Genomic DNA, 18162 nt, shown 5'->3' on the forward strand with positions numbered 1-18162 from the left:
CTCCATAATGTATGTGGATTTTCTCAAACAGCACTTCCTGCCATGGTTCAAGAAGAAGAACCGTGTATTTCACAGCAAGATCATTTTTCTGCATGATAATGCACCATCTCATGCTGCACATAAAACATCTGCATCTCTGGCTGATATGGGCATAAAAGGGGACAAACTTATGGTGTGACCCCCATGCTCCCCTGACCTGTACACCATTCAGAACCTTTGGAGCATCATTAAAAGGAGTGTCTATGATGGCGGGAGGCAGTTCACATCTAAGCAACAGCTCTGGGAGGGTATTCTGTCCTCATGCAAAACAATTGAAGCAGAAACCATCCAAAACCTGACAAATTCAATGGACGAGAGAGTTCAGAAGCTCCTTTCGAACAAGGGGTCCTATGTGAAAATGTAACATCACCTAGAATAAAGTTTTGAGTTGAAAACTGTTTGATTTCAGTTTCTAACAACCTGCTAATGCTTATAATTTCAAAAATGACCATTTTTTTGGTCTTTATTAAAATGAAAAGGTTGATCGAAAAGTTTGGGGGATCTAAGAGTGTGGCAACCCAGTAGTCATGATAACTTCGAATTCTGACAATATGAGGGTCATGCTGCAGGTAGTGCAGCAAGAAGGCACTTATGTGTCTTGCGCATCTCGGAGCCCCAAAATTATTTTCCGGGCTAGATGCAGCTAAAAATTATTATTAATTTTAAATCTGGTGAAGCTTTAGTATAGATGGCCTAATAGGATCAGTGCTGCACACTGCTACAAAGCCCAAATTATTTTCCAGCCAAGATACAGATAAACATGATTAGTAATTTGAAAGCTTAGAACGGTTGGTAGGGTGATTTTAACCAATCATCAAGCTTTTACTCTCCCCAGGATGACACAGGGGTAGAAAAGTCGTTTCGGATCCATGATTTGTTCATCTTTATGAACGTGAGTCTGTCTACATTATCAGTGGAGAGCCGCGTGCGCTTATCTGTCAGCACACCACCAGCAGCGCTGAACACACGTTCAGACAGAACGCTGGCTGCGGGGCATGACAAGATCTCCAAGGCGTAAGTGGCTAGCTCCGGCCATTTATCCAGATTGGAAGCCCAAAAAGAGCAAGGGTCCAGTGACACAGTCGTGGCTTCAATGTTTACTTGGAGATACTCCTGTACCATCGTCTCTAGGCGTTGACTATGTGTCAGACTTCTTGTCTCCTGTGGCCTTGCAAAGGATGGGCTAAAAAAGTGGTGAAATGATTCCGCAAAATTTATGTTACCAGCAGATACTGTGGTTCTGTTACGGTTTGAGTGCTGAACACTTGACGGTCCCACGGTTGGCAAGTTGGAACCGTGAGATTCACTACGTGCACCACTGGTATTTTGTGGAAAAGCACATGTAAGATTCTGCAACAGTCTCAGCTGATACTCCTGCATGCGTGCATCCCTTTCTATGGCAGGAATAATTTCTGCAAATTTACTTTTGTACCGGGGATCTAACAGTGTGGCAACCCAGTAGTCAGGATTATTTCTAATTCTCACAATTCGAGGGTCATGTTGCAGATAGTGCAGCAAGAAGGCACTCATGTGTGTTGCGCATCCAGGAGCACCAAGTCCCTGTTGTGTTGGTGGCGAGGTAACAATCATGCTTCCTTCCTCTGTCCTCTCCCCCAACCTCGCACAACAGAAATGTGATCAAGGTCTCCCTCATCTGATGAGTCTTCCATCAGTTCGTCCTCCACTTCTTCCTGGGCTCCTGCACCTTCCTCACTAGTTTGGCTGCTACCATGCGCCCTGGTAAAGCCATCTCCCCCACCCTCACATGCCTGCTGCCTTGGTGCTGCCGACCGTCTGGACCTTGCAGATGTTAGCCCTTCCGCATACAACTCCTCCTCCTCTACTTCCTCCACCTCCTCTTGTGCCACCACCTGACTCCGAATTCTGTTTAACATGTGCTCCAGCATGTAAATCACCGGAATAGTCATGCTGATAATGGCATCGTCAGCACTAAACATCTTCGTCGCCATTTCAAAACTGTGCAAAAGGGTGCATAGGTCCCTGATCTGAGACCACTCCTCCAGCGTGATTTGCCCCACCTCTGAATCTCGTTGGCCCAGGCTATACGTCAGAACGTATTGCACCAGGGCTTGTTGGTGCTGCCACAGTCGCTGCAACATGTGCAGAGTTGAATTCCACCGGGTAGGCACATCGCATTTTAGCCGGTGAAGTGGCAGGCCCAACGACTTCTGTAGAGATGTAAGTCGCTGAGCTGCGGGATGCGAACGGCGGAAGTGAGCACACAGCGACCATGCCCTCTGCAGAAGGCCATCTAGTCTGGGATAGTGGGCTAAAAATTGCTGGACAACCAGGTTCAACACGTGAGCCATACAAGGCACGTGTGTGACATTGCCCCGGCGAAGGGCCGCACCCAGGTTTGCAGCATTGTCGCACACGGCCTTCCCTGGTTTCAGGTCCAGTGGAGACAACCATTCATGAAATTGGTTCTCCAGAGCTGACCACAACTCCTCAGCTGTGTGACTCACATTTCCCAGACATTTCAATGTAAAAACCGCCTGATGACGTTGAGCCCTACTGCCAGCATAGTAAGGAGGTGTGCAGGATCCCTTCTGCGCAGTTAGAAAGCTTGTGGCATGACCAGACAGGCTTTGGGTGCAGGTGGAAGACCGAGAGGAGGTTGAGGAGGCAGAAGCAGTGGAGGAACTTTGACATAAAGAGGATTGACGCACAACTCGTGGGGACGGCAAGACTTGGACAGCAGCCCCTTGTCCTGCTGTCACCATAGTTACCCAGTGCCCAGTCAGCGACATGTAACGCCCCTGTCCATGCCTACTCGTCCAAGTGTCTGTGGTGAAATGCACCCTGTCACACACAGAGTTTCTCAAAGAAGCGGTGATGTTGTGTGCGACATGCTGGTGGAGCGCAGGCACACCTTTCTTTGAGAAGTAGTGCCGACTGGGCATCTGGTACTGGGGCACTGCGACGGACATAAGGTCTCGAAAATCCTCTGTGTCCACCAGGCGGAAAGGCAGCATTTCTGTAGCCAAGAGCTTGCAGATGGTGAAATTCAACCTCTTAGCTTTCTCATGGCTAGGAGGAAATGGTCTTTTACTTGTCCACATCTGAGGGACCGAGGGCTGGCTATTGTGCTTAGACGGGGTTGATAAGGGTGTCCCCGGCAAACTGCCGGTCTGTGAGGAAGATGCAGGCGGACATGTTAGGTTGCCTTCATCCAAAGGTGGTGCTATCGATGTCGGACAGCGCTCAACACCAGCTGGTGTTACCACCTCCAAAGAAAATGATGACCTGCCAATCACGCTGGCTGTTGCGGGTAAAGAGGTGGCAGGTCTGCGCCCCAAAACAGGTGTGACTGCTGTCCCCCCAGTCACAGAGGATGAAGAGGCCGCGGATGCACAAGATATGGCAGACGGTGGTTGGCCCGGCCGGCTAGGCCGCATTGTAGCACACTGAGCTTCCCACTGCAACTTATGCTTCATGTCCATGTGCCGGTTCATGCATGAAGTACTCAAACTATGTATTTTTTGGCCTCTACTTAGCTTTTGCTGACAAATGTTACAGATAACACGAGTTGGGTCATTTTTATCGATCTGAAAAAATGCCCAGGCTATGCAAGGCTTAGCACCCATGCGACCTGAAGAGCCACCACGACTTGTGGTGAGAGGCAGAGTTGTGTTTGAGGATGCAGTTGTTGACGTGCTTCCAGTACTACGTCTCTGTCCAGGAAGGCGCAACCTGACCTCGTCGTCACTAGCATCTTCCTCCACCTCCTCTGCTGACCTCATCTCTTGGCTGACTGTGGGTTGACAGTAAGTGGGATCTCCAACCTCATCATCATCACCCTGTGCGTTATCACACCTGTCGTCCTCAGAGCCAACCTGTTCCTGCCCTGACAAAAAACTAAAGTTGACGCTCCAATCAGGTATTTGAGTCTTATCATCGTCTTCCTCATTGTCTCCACCAACAGGAGTTACAGTTTGGGAATGAGGGTCTACATTATGGTCAGAACCTTCTGCGTCTGGTCCTGGATCCGACTCATAAAGATTCTGGGCATCAGTGCAGATCATTTCCTCGTCTGGATTCACAGAAGCGCTGGAGTCGACCTCTGATTCCCAGGCTATAGTATGAGTAAACAGCTCTGCAGACTCAACCATCTGTTCTACCTCATACTCAGACGGGCAGCTGGAGATTTGGGAGCTGTGAGGAAGCAAGTGCGATTGGGGTGACACCTTTGAGGACTGGAGTATTTGTGATGTTGAAGTTGATGTGGAGGAGAGCCCACTTAAAGGAGCACTTGATATCCGTTGAAGCACCTGCTGTTTTTGTGCCTCATCTGGAATTTGTAGCGATTGGCGTGGCCGTAAGAAAGGGATCTTATCACATTGTCCGCTAAAAGAAGTAGACATTTTAGTTTGGCTGGAAGATGGTCTTTCTTCTGCAGATGTTACTGTTGCTTTAACACCTACCCCACGGACACAACCTTTTTCCCCTTCCCAACACGCCTATTCCCCTTTCCACCAGCAGCAGGCCTTTTTCCACTCATTTTGGTGGTTAACTAATTCACAACTCTGGAGTTGTTTGCACAAAAAAACAATGGATGGGAACCGAGCAGAGCTGAGTGGCCAAACTGTGGTATTAGGCCAAAACTATTGGCTGGGTTAGATGCAGAAAAAAATTATATTCAATTTGCAACCTGATGGAGGTCTGTATAGATGGATTAATAGAACAAGTCCCACACACAGCTAGAAGCCCAATATTTTTTCAGAGGTAGATGCAGAAAAAAATATATTCAGTTTGCAACCTGATGGAGGTCAGTATAGATGGACTAATACAACAAGTCCCACACACAGCTAGAAGCCCAATATTTTTTCAGAGGTAGATGCAGAAAAAAATATATTCAGTTTGCAACCTGATGGAGGTCTGTATAGATGGATTAATAGAACAAGTCCCACACACAGCTAGAAGCCCAATATTTTTTCAGAGGTAGATGCAGAAAAAAATATATTCAGTTTGCAACCTGATGGAGGTCTGTATAGATGGATTAATAGAACAAGTCCCACACACAGCTAGAAGCCATATATTTTTTCAGAGGTAGATGCAGAAAAAAGTATATTCAGTTTGCAATCTGATGGAGGTCTGTATAGATGGATTAATAGAACAAGTCCCACACACAGCTAGAAGCCCAATATTTTTTCAGAGCTAGATGCAGAAAAAAATATATTCAGTTTGCAACCTGATGGAGGTCTGTATAGATGGATTAATAGAACAAGTCCCACACACAGCTAGAAGCCCAATATTTTTTCAGAGGTAAATGCAGAAAAAAATATATTCAGTTTGCAACCTGATGGAGGTCAGTATAGATGGACTAATACAACAAGTCCCACACACAGCTAGAAGCCCAATATTTTTTCAGAGGTAGATGCAGAAAAAAATATATTCAGTTTGCAACCTGATGGAGGTCAGTATAGATGGACTAATACAACAAGTCCCACACACAGCTAGAAGCCCAATATTTTTTCAGAGGTAGATGCAGAAAAAAATATATTCAGTTTGCAACCTGATGGAGGTCTGTATAGATGGATTAATAGAACAAGTCCCACACACAGCTAGAAGCCCAATATTTTTTCAGAGGTAGATGCAGAAAAAAATATATTCAGTTTGCAACCTGATGGAGGTCTGTATAGATGGATTAATAGAACAAGTCCCACACACAGCTAGAAGCCCAATATTTTTTCAGAGGTAGATGCAGAAAAAAATATATTCAGTTTGCAACCTGATGGAGGTCTGTATACATGGATTAATAGAACAATTCCCACACACAGCTAGAAGCCCAATATTTTTTCAGAGCTAGATGCAGAAAAAAATATATTCAGTTTGCAACCTGATGGAGGTCTGTATAGATGGATTAATAGAACAAGTCCCACACACAGCTAGAAGCCCAATATTTTTTCAGAGGTAGATGCAGAAAAAAATATATTCAGTTTGCAACCTGATGGAGGTCAGTATAGATGGACTAATACAACAAGTCCCACACACAGCTAGAAGCCCAATATTTTTTCAGAGGTAGATGCAGAAAAAAATATATTCAGTTTGCAACCTGATGGAGGTCTGTATAGATGGATTAATAGAACAAGTCCCACACACAGCTAGAAGCCCAATATTTTTTCAGAGGTAGATGCAGAAAAAAATATATTCAGTTTGCAACCTGATGGAGGTCTGTATAGATGGATTAATAGAACAAGTCCCACACACAGCTAGAAGCCCAATATTTTTTCAGAGGTAGATGCAGAAAAAAATATATTCAGTTTGCAACCTGATGGAGGTCAGTATAGATGGACTAATACAACAAGTCCCACACACAGCTAGAAGCCCAATATTTTTTCAGAGGTAGATGCAGAAAAAAATATATTCAGTTTGCAACCTGATGGAGGTCAGTATAGATGGACTAATACAACAAGTCCCACACACAGCTAGAAGCCCAATATTTTTTCAGAGGTAGATGCAGAAAAAAATATATTCAGTTTGCAACCTGATGGAGGTCTGTATAGATGGATTAATAGAACAAGTCCCACACACAGCTAGAAGCCCAATATTTTTTCAGAGGTAGATGCAGAAAAAAATATATTCAGTTTGCAACCTGATGGAGGTCAGTATAGATGGACTAATACAACAAGTCCCACACACAGCTAGAAGCCCAATATTTTTTCAGAGGTAGATGCAGAAAAAAATATATTCAGTTTGCAACCTGATGGAGGTCAGTATAGATGGACTAATACAACAAGTCCCACACACAGCTAGAAGCCCAATATTTTTTCAGAGGTAGATGCAGAAAAAAATATATTCAGTTTGCAACCTGATGGAGGTCTGTATAGATGGATTAATAGAACAAGTCCCACACACAGCTAGAAGCCCAATATTTTTTCAGAGGTAGATGCAGAAAAAAATATATTCAGTTTGCAACCTGATGGAGGTCTGTATAGATGGATTAATAGAACAAGTCCCACACACAGCTAGAAGCCCAATATTTTTTCAGAGGTAGATGCAGAAAAAAATATATTCAGTTTGCAACCTGATGGAGGTCTGTATACATGGATTAATAGAACAATTCCCACACACAGCTAGAAGCCCAATATTTTTTCAGAGCTAGATGCAGAAAAAAATATATTCAGTTTGCAACCTGATGGAGGTCTGTATAGATGGATTAATAGAACAAGTCCCACACACAGCTAGAAGCCCAATATTTTTTCAGAGGTAGATGCAGAAAAAAATATATTCAGTTTGCAACCTGATGGAGGTCAGTATAGATGGACTAATACAACAAGTCCCACACACAGCTAGAAGCCCAATATTTTTTCAGAGGTAGATGCAGAAAAAAATATATTCAGTTTGCAACCTGATGGAGGTCTGTATAGATGGATTAATAGAACAAGTCCCACACACAGCTAGAAGCCCAATATTTTTTCAGAGGTAGATGCAGAAAAAAATATATTCAGTTTGCAACCTGATGGAGGTCTGTATAGATGGATTAATAGAACAAGTCCCACACACAGCTAGAAGCCCAATATTTTTTCAGAGGTAGATGCAGAAAAAAATATATTCAGTTTGCAACCTGATGGAGGTCTGTATAGATGGATTAATAGAACAAGTCCCACACACAGCTAGAAGCCCAATATTTTTTCAGAGGTAGATGCAGAAAAAAATATATTCAGTTTGCAACCTGATGGAGGTCAGTATAGATGGACTAATACAACAAGTCCCACACACAGCTAGAAGCCCAATATTTTTTCAGAGGTAGATGCAGAAAAAAATATATTCAGTTTGCAACCTGATGGAGGTCAGTATAGATGGACTAATACAACAAGTCCCACACACAGCTAGAAGCCCAATATTTTTTCAGAGGTAGATGCAGAAAAAAATATATTCAGTTTGCAACCTGATGGAGGTCAGTATAGATGGACTAATACAACAAGTCCCACACACAGCTAGAAGCCCAATATTTTTTCAGAGGTAGATGCAGAAAAAAATATATTCAGTTTGCAACCTGATGGAGGTCTGTATAGATGGATTAATAGAACATGTCCCACACACAGCTAGAAGCCCAATATTTTTGCAGAGGTAGATGTAGAAAAAAATATATTCAGTTTGCAACCTGATGGAGGTCTGTATAGATGGATTAATAGAACAAGTCCCACACACAGCTAGAAGCCATATATTTTTTCAGAGGTAGATGCAGAAAAAAATATATTCAGTTTGCAACCTGATGGAGGTCTGTATAGATGGATTAATAGAACAAGTCCCACACACAGCTAGAAGCCCAATATTTTTTCAGAGGTAGATGCAGAAAAAAATATATTCAGTTTGCAACCTGATGGAGGTCTGTATAGATGGATTAATAGAACAAGTCCCACACACAGCTAGAAGCCCAATATTTTTTCAGAGCAAGATGCAGAAAAAATTATATTCAATTTGCAACCTGATGGAGGTCAGTATAGATGGACTAATAGAATGATGCTATGCCCAAAAGATTTTACTTCACTAGGTGCAGTAAAAAAATTGGTATTCTATACACAGGTGGTATATCTTGCAACACAGATAGGCTACTCCACTGACTAACACACTCTGCAATAGGCCAAAAAGGATTAGCTTTGCTAGATTCAGCCAAATGCTGTGAAAAAAACTTGCACAGCACTGGCACATTCCTGCCTGGCAAAAACTGATAGGAACTGATGTAACCTAGTCCTGAAAAGGACTCCAATTACAATTAGTCTTTACTCCCACAATCTATCTATTTAAGGGCACAGACCTGCCTGATAAAAGTCGTAGGAAATGCTGTAACCTAGTCCTTAAAAGGACTGCAATCACAACTATTCCCTACTCCCAAGCTATCTGTATATTTGTGCGAAAATTGGCTTGAAATTAACAAGGTATAGCGCACACAGCAACAGCGGTGCCGTCTAACACGCAGCTGCAGCAGTGAGAAAATGGTGGCGACGGGGAAAATAGCTTGGTCTTATAGGGCAAGGACATGTGACATACACTGCCAATGACACATGCCCTTGCTTGTGTGAAAAAAAGCACTTCGCTCCGTGTGTGCGCTGCTGATAGGCTGACAGATTGCACCTCCCCACTGCAAATGCGGGAAAGAGAAAAAAAAATGGAGATCTTCATTGTTCCTGCAGAGATCCATCCCCTGCCCCTCCCCCCACCCCGCTGTACACTCAAACTGCGTATTAACATTAATTTTCATCATTACTGAGAAAAAATCCAGTTATGATTTTGGTGCACGAACAGTTATCGAACATAACCTCGAACAGCCGAATTTTTCTCAAATTGTTCGTGTTCGCCGAACGGCTCGAACACCGCCCAAAACAGCTCGAATTTGAGATTGGCGAACAGTTCGAGTAGAACAACGCTCATCTCTAGTTATTATGCTATGTTATAGATGTTCTCAATGCCGGCGTATGATCAATATGTAACTCTACTTTTTGCTTTATTTCGCATTTTCATATTATAATCTATGGTGTCCATTTGTACTTATAGATTGTATTGATGAAGGCCACTGATTGGCCGAAACGTCTGCTGCTCTTTTGGATTTGACTATGATTATAATAAATTTTCACATTTATTCATATATTTTGAGTGCCGATGTTATTTACTATGAAAGGGAATCTGTCACCTGTTTTTTGCTATGTGCTCTGAGAGCATCATAATGTGTGAGCAAAAATGCTGATTGCAACAATTTGTCACTTACTGGGCTGTGTTTTGTTGTTTCAATAAAATCAGTGTTTTATTAGCAGTAGATTTTCATTATAGGACAAGCTGTCTCCATGCATCACAGTCTAACTCTGTCCCCATCACTGATGATCAGCTTTCTGTCACTATATAACGTACACAGAAAGCAGACAATCAGTGGTGTGGGTGCCTTTGTGCACAGCCCAACTTTCTGAGCTCTGGTTGAACTGCAGCAGGTAATATTGTGACTATGATAATTGCTGCACCCAGTAAAATGATACATCATTGTAATCAGAGTCTCTGTCCCTAAAACATGCGGCTGCCAGATTACATAGCAAACATCTGCTGATGGATTCCCTTTAAAGACGAGCTAGTTGGACTGTTTCAGGTTGAAGATGGACTCAAAACCACCTTCCAAACCTACCGCCAATATGCATTTAAGAACATGGAAGTGTTGACTACATTCCCCTTTGAATACATGTGTATTGTTATAATGCATTTGAATGTGTAATGTGTTTATTGACATAAGTTATTAATAAAAGAGTTAAAGTCTGCCCAGCAGCAGCGAGTTAATAGGGACAGTTAAGTTTAACAGTTGGAACTTGCCCAGAGTGGGAGGGGCTAAAGTGAAGGGACTCAGAGAGTTTCCTGTCAAGAAGGCAGATAGGGCCTAGCCAACAGTTACAGCAGACCTTTTATCTGAGTACTCATCAGGGCTACATGAATTGGGTGTCCCTGAAGTGAGAGGAAACAGAGGCAATGGATGGCATGATCCGAACTATAGTCAAAGCAAAGTGATAGTCGGAGTGAGTGATTTACCAAAGATGGGATCCAAGGCAGTAAGTCTACTGGGACGGTCCCTAGTTTGCAAGCCAAAGAGGTCACAGGACGAATTGGAGCAGGGAACGTGAGATGAAGAGAGTGCCCTTGGTGGTAGTTCCAAGGTGTCGACAAACAGAGAAGCTAAGTAAAGGCCATAGTGGCCTTTTCATAAGGCCTTTAAATATTAGCTCCCCTAAGGCGAAAAGGACGCAGAACCAAGGGTTGAATTATAGGACTTAGGCTGACTGGACTTTAGTGCCGCTACCGGGGACAAGGAAAGCTCCCGAAGCACTATGCTGGGTTGTGGTGAAGGCTGAGTTAATAACTGACACAGAATGGAGTGAGTTTATCAAAGGAAAGAAAGAATATGTATAAAGATATTCAATGTGTTAAGAGAAACATCCATGAGGTTTTGTACCCGCTATCCACTGTACCTACCTATTTCTTTCAGTAAAAGACAGTTTATTTTTCAGCTGTGGTTTTCCTCACTGAACTTTACAACATTTGTTCCTGGCCAGTTGAAGTCATCGGCATGATGGGGTCTGCAAAGCCATAGCACTCCCATTACTAAAGTCCACACGCCCAGCCAGGACCCCCATTTTCCTGTAGTGTGCTGGGGCATAGAACACGAGGACCTTGCCCATGGCTACCGCCCCGCACCGCTTTACTTGTAGAAGACGCTTTCTTCAAGCAGTGGTAAAGGAAAAATGAAAAAGTCTGCATCTTTCAAAAAATCCATGATTTTTATGCAGGACAGTGCAGTATAACATGCATCAGAGTACTACACTGCTTGACTTGCCAATTAAAACCTTAAAGATGAAATAATAATGACATGGTCCCTTCCTCACCTAACCTAAACACTAGTGATGAGCGAGCATGCTCGCTACTGCTCGGTGCTCATCTGAGCATCTCACTGCTCGAGATGCTCGGTGCTCGCTGAGTATTTCCGGGGTTGTTCATCGGGAGCTCGGGACTCCTGCCTGCATGTTTGGCGCTCTTTAGAGGGATGCAGGGATTGCCTGCCACTCACTGTAATGCAGTAGACATGTTGGTTGTGGCATTACAGTGATTGGCTGGCCGCGCAGCGTCATCAGATCTATATCAGACCTGGCGGCGCCATGCTCGTCACAGTCACTTCAGAATCAGAGAGTGTAGGGAGTGCTACTACAGAGCTAGGGAGTGATTTGCTTGTTTCTAGTTAGTGTAGGTGTACCAAACTATATTAGGGACACATATACATCTCAACAAACAGTCCTTCTGAGGACTAATCCATCTGCAGAGATATCAGGCAGGCAGTGTATATAGGCAGGTAGGCAGTGTATATAGCAGACTGCAGTGCACATAGCACAAAATGCTCCATTCCAGTTCTGTTTGCTGCTGCTGTTAGATATTTCTAGAAATAGGCCCAGGTCTCAGGGGCCAGGGATAATTTTTTTTTGGATCTTAATCCTCAATATTTGCTTAAAAAGCAATCCAGAGAACACAGTTTTTCTGCGACATTTGCTTTTTGGCACTGCAGAATAAAGCCAGGTCCTTTCCATATTACAGCGCTAAAAATCCAGCTATTTAAAACCGTGTTTTCTCCGTCACATGGATCACAGATACGTTTTCAGAAAATACTGCCATTTCTGACCTCCATTAAACATTTGTTTCAGTGTGTCAGTGAAGCAACTGACACCAGTTTGCTGTTCAAAATAGTTACCTACAGGCCAGATATTTAAAACTGTGGTTTCTCCATCACATGGATCACATATAAATTCACTCCAAATTCAGTCATTTGTAGTGAGCGTGGAAGATATTGTCCTCCATTTAAAAAGGGCAAGGCACGTGGCAAGGGATGGGGAACTGGACATGATGGTGAAGATGGTGCATGCAGAGGCCTAGGCCCTGGGCAAGCTGAAATTGTGCCACAACAAACACCCACATCTTGTCGCTTGACCTTCCTTTCCCAATTAATAGGGGACCGCAGAACACCACTATTGAACACAGAGCAGTGTGAAAAGGTTATTGGTTGGATAGCAGATAATGCTTACAATCACTTAGCCACCAACCACCTCAACCTTGTCTTCCACACGGTCAAGTCTCAGTAGCTGTGAGTCTGGACCGCATATTCCTCACCCTGAACCTCCTTCCTCCCACCATGCCGAGTGCCCAGAGACAACTGATCCCACACTTGGACACTCTGAAGAGCTGTTCGCTTTTCCATTTATAGATTCGGGCCTTTCGCCCGGTCCACTTGAAGCGGGGCAAGAGGGGATCGCATGTAGCAATGCCCAAATATTTGAGCAGCCACGGTACATGAAGGCGATGGTGGGAAAGAGTCACAAGAAGTGGACGATGATGAGACACAATTGCCAGAAAGTCAGGAGGAGGACCAGAGTGCGGAAGTTCAAGACGAGGTGGTGGATGATATAGTAACTGACCCAACCTGGCAGGAAGACATGTAGAACGAGGACAGCTGCACACAGGGAGAGGGAGGCAGAGCACCCTAACAGGCAGGAAGAAGCATTGTGGTGGCTGCAGAAAGAAGGCAGGCAACCGTTCACCGTAACACCAACATGAAGGAAGTTACCAGTACAACTGTTAGGTCATCTCGAGTCTGGTAGTTTTTTAAAGACTCTGCCGATAACCCCAAAAAGGCCATTTGCACCACCTGCCAGGCCAGCATCAGCAAGGGTGGCAAAACGACCAGCCTGACCACCACCAGCATAATCAGGCACATGGCAGCAAAGCACCCGAATTTGTGGGCCGAAACCTAGGGTCCAGGAACAGTGTCTGCGGGTGGCACCACTGCTTCTTCTGCTGTTGTGCATGCAAGCCAATACCCTGTCCATGGTGAATGCGAAGATGCCTCCTGCCTTGCACCTGTTGTTGCACACTCTCAAGTAGCAACATCAGGAAGACACGTCAACTTCCTTGTGTCAGCGCAGCGTTTAGTTGTCCATAGCCCAGTCCTTGGAACGCAAATATGCAGCCAACGTCCCAAGGCCACACTACTAAATTCTCACATTTCGCGACTGTTTACGCAAGAAATGTTGCCTTTTAGGCTCGTGGAGATGGAAGCATTCCACAACCTGATGGCAGCGGCCGTTTCTTGCTACTCGTTCCCAAGCCACCACAATTTCTCCCGGTGTGCCGTCCCAGCATTCCGCAAGCACGTGTCCCAAAACATTAGCCGTGCCCTCAAAAATGCAAATACCAGGAACATCCACCTAACCACGAACACGTGGACAAGTGCTGGTGGGCAGGGATGGTGCATCTCGCTGACGGCACACTGGGTTAACATAGTTGAAGCAGGGTTTCAGTCGGACCTTAGGACGGTACACGTCCTCCCGACTCCAAGAATTGCGGGCCCTAGGTCAATCAGGGTTGCCCCCACAGTCTACAGCTCCTGCACCTCACCCTCCTCAGCCTCCTCCTCTTCTTCAGCCTCCATCTCTGAAATGACCACATCAGTCACAAGGTGGAAGCAATGCAGCACTGCCTCGGCCAAGTGGCAACAGACTGTGCTGAAGCTAATATGCTTAGGTGACAAACCGCACAATTCTGAAGAGTTGTGGACAGCTCTCAAAGAGTAGGCAGATCTATGGCTAACAGCACTGAACCTAAACCCAGACATGGTCTTGTGTGACAATGGCCAGAACCTGGTGGCGGCTCTGAGGCGAGGTGAACTCACACACGTACCATCCTGGCCCATGTGCTTAACCTCGTGGTTCAGCGGTTTCTCAATTCGTACCCGGAGCTGCCGGATCTGCTTGGTAAAGTACGTCGCCTGTGTGCCCATTTTAGAAAGTCAGCTACAGCTTCCCCCGCCCTTGCAGTGTTTGCAGCGTTTGCAGCTTCCGGCTCACAGACTGGTATGTGATGTCCCCACGCATTGGAACTCTACACTGCAGATGTTGGGAAGGATTTCTGAGCAGAAGAGGGTAGTTGTTGAGTACCAGCATCAACAAGGCCGTCGGTATTCAGTTCAGACTACAGGAGTGGACATGGATGTCAGACATATGTACCATCCTCCAAAACCTTGAGGACTCTACCAACATGGCGAGCAGCGAAGACGCCATAATTATCATCACTATCCCCCTTCTCTGTCTTCTGAAACGCTCTCTGCTCACAATCAAAGTGGATGCATTGCAGGCGGAGCATGATGAGATGGAGCAAGGAACCATACAGGGTGATTACACACAGCCAAGCCTTATCTCATCCCAACGTGGATTGGGTGACAATGAGGAAGAGGAGGAGGAGGAGGAAGAACAGGAGCTAGATTCATGTCCTATAGATGGTACTACCTGCACAACTGTCATACCGTCTGTTCAGCGTGGTTGGCCAGAGGACAGAGAGGAGGAGAGTCTTGCCTGTTAGCAGTCAGGCACGCATGGCTGAGTTTATGTTACGCTGCCTTTCCTATGACCCCCGCGTTCTCAAAATTTTGGGTGGCAGTCATTACTGGTTGGTGACACTTCTAGACCCATGCAATAAGGAGAACTTTATATCTCTTATTCCTGAGGCGGACAGGTCTACAAAAATGGATCAGTAACAGAAGGCCCTTGTTGCAAAACTATTAAAAAAATTCCCATCTGAAAACGCTGGCGGCAGAGGTCACAGTTCGTTGGACAACCAATGAGTACAGGCGAGAAATACACAACTTCAATCCACCAGAGGCAGGGGAACACTGTGAAAGTTCTGGGAGAATTTTCTCAGACCCTCCCATCGCACAGTCCCTGAGGTGCGGGGTACTCTCACAAGGAGTTCAAAGTTTGGGAAGAATACAAGGGAGTAAGTTGCCGACCGTACCAACTTCCTTCGTGATTCCTCTGTAAATTTTAATTATTGGGTATCCAAGCTGGATACGTGGAATGAACTGGCCCTCTACGCCTTGGAGGTCCTGGCCTGCCCTGCCGCTAGCATTTTATCAGAGTGGGTTTTAGTGCCGCTAGTGGAATTATAACTGATAAGCGCATCCGCCTGTCAGCTGAAAATGCTGACAGGCTGACTCTTATAAAAATGAACAAGGGCTGGATTGGGCCAGACTTCTCAACACCACTATATGATAGCAGCGTAACATAAACTGAAATCCAGTGTCTTTTCTTGGGAGGTGTATTCCCATGCACCTTTTCACACCCAGACATGGGTATACGCTTCCGGAGTTTGGCTATTTGCTCTTGTTTTCCTCCTTCTCCTCATCCTCCAGCACCATATCACTATGGTGACCATGGTCCTTGATGCAACACCCACATAATTTTTTTAAAGGGTGTTTATGTTCATGTATACCCCCAGGGGTAAATGTTTATCAGCCCATACACTTAGTGCATGGGCATTACAAGTATAGGAGACCTGCTCCTTTCTAATGGGAACATTTTTTTATGAGGCTCTCTAAGTCTCTTCCAAGGGGCCTCCTAATTTTTGGCAGCCCTTGCATTCACTAAATAGGCCAACACTATGGGAGACCCACTTCCTAATAATGGGAACATTTTTTCATGAGGCCCTGTACGTCTCTTCCATGGGGCATTGGAGTGCATCCCAAATTTTGGCAGCCCTTGCATTCACTGCATAGGCCAACACTGTGGGAGACCCTCTCCTATCTAATGGAAATTTGTATTTACTGTGGCCCTCCTCTATGTGTCTTTAAATTTTTAGTGGGGTTTTTCCTAAATTTGGTCAGCCGTTGGACTCGCTGCATACCCTATAACTGTATAGCAGACCCTCTCCTTTCCAATGGGAACATGTTGTACTCGTTACTGTGGCCCTGCTCTATGTGTCTTTAAATTGTTAGTGGGGTTTTTTCTAAATTTGGTGAGCCGTTGGACTCACTGCATACCCTATAACTGTATAGCACACCCGCTCCTTTGTAATGGAAACATGTCATTACTGTGGCTCCGCTCTATTTGTCTTTAACCTCTTAGTGGGGTTTTTCCCAAATTTTGGTCAGCCCTTGCAGTCACAGCATGGGCATTACCCCTATAGGAGACCCGCTCCTTTATAATGGGAACATTTTTTTTTACTGAGACCCTCCTTTATGTCTCTTCAAAGTGGAATTGGGTTGCGTCCGAATTTTTGGCAGCCCTTGCAGTCACTGCATACGCCATAACAGTATAGGAAACCCACTTGTTAATAATGGAACAACAAAGCATAGCCGGCTGATGGTTCTCTACCAATAGCGAGGGCCGACTGCTGGCCTTTTAAGAATAGTAAGGGCCGCCTGATGGCCCTATAAAAATAGACCTTGTGACTTTCAGAGTCCCTCCATAGTAAATGAAACAGTATGTGTCTGATGAGGTGTCACACACCACATTGCCAGATAAGCTTGTAAAATGTAAAAATGACATTTCCCGGTGAATGCATTTGTCTTAAAAACTGACGTATAAAAACAAGCAAACAGTAGGATCTTTCTTTAGTATAAAAAACGGTTATAGGAAGTTTCGCCCCCAGCAGTTTGCCCCCATCTGTTCGCCCCCATGTACATTTTGCCCCCACACATTTCGCCCCTATCATTTCGCCCTCAGGAAGATTCACCCCCGCACATTTTGCCCCCGCATGTTTTGCCCCCGGACGTTTCGCACTGGGGTCGATATGTGCGGGGGTGAGTTGTGCGGGGGCAAAACATCCTGGGGGCCAAATTCTAGGGATGAAATGTGCGGGGGAGAGATGTACCTGGGCGCGAATTGCTGGGGGCAAACTGCTGGGGGAGAAACATCCAATTCCCATAAAAAACAGAGTCGCCAATATAACCTCAATGTAATCACATTGTTCAGCTCCTGCACCTCCTCCTCCATCTCCGAAATGACCACATCAGTCACAAGCAGAAAGCACTGCAGCACTGCCTTGGCCAAGATGCAACAGGCTGTGCTGAATATTACATGCTTAATGCTTAGGTGACAAACCGCCCAGCGTTGTAGAGTTGTTGAAAGCTGCAACACAGCAGCCTGATCTGTGGCTCTCACCGCTGAAGATACAGCAAGGCATGGTCATGTGTGACAATAGGCGGAACCTGGTGATAGAGAAATGACAGCCGGAATAGATATGGTTTCCCCCTATGCCAGTCCTTTCACCGAGCTAAAGAATATGGCTGTGGTGAAATACAACTCCCACTGAGAAGCTGTTTCAGATTGAAAAACATTGTGCCCACCAGAGGATTTGATTCTGAGGGCTCACCTTTCTCCCTCGCTGAAGATCCCCATAGCAGCTGAAAAGTTAGCGCTATCATGAACTCTCCTGATGTAGAAGCTAGGGAAGGGCCAACCCTGCAAAGAAGCAGTCCTGGCTAAGAAAAGTGTGGGGGAAGGTTCCCGGACAATCTATGGCTGCTTTTTTACTGAGGTGGAAACCCACGCAAACACAGGGAGAACATACAAAATTCTTGCAGATGTTGGGTTTGCTGGGATTTTAACCCAAGATCCCAGCGCTGCAAGGCTTCAGTGCTAACCACTGATCCAATGTGCTGCCGTTCACCCACTGATATCTAACAGGCTGGAGAAACTTACACCAACTACCACTCTATCTTCTGCTCCTTTATGAGAAACTAATGTTTTTGGGAAGCCACTCAGTCTACCAAATAAAATTCCTGAGAAGGAAATTGGGGATGGCTTCGCT

The sequence above is a fragment of the Phyllobates terribilis genome, unplaced genomic scaffold, assembly GCF_046119375.1.
Source record: "Phyllobates terribilis strain yellow unplaced genomic scaffold, ASM4611937v1 Scaffold_1__5_contigs__length_1240528914, whole genome shotgun sequence".
NCBI lineage: Eukaryota > Metazoa > Chordata > Amphibia > Anura > Dendrobatidae > Phyllobates > Phyllobates terribilis.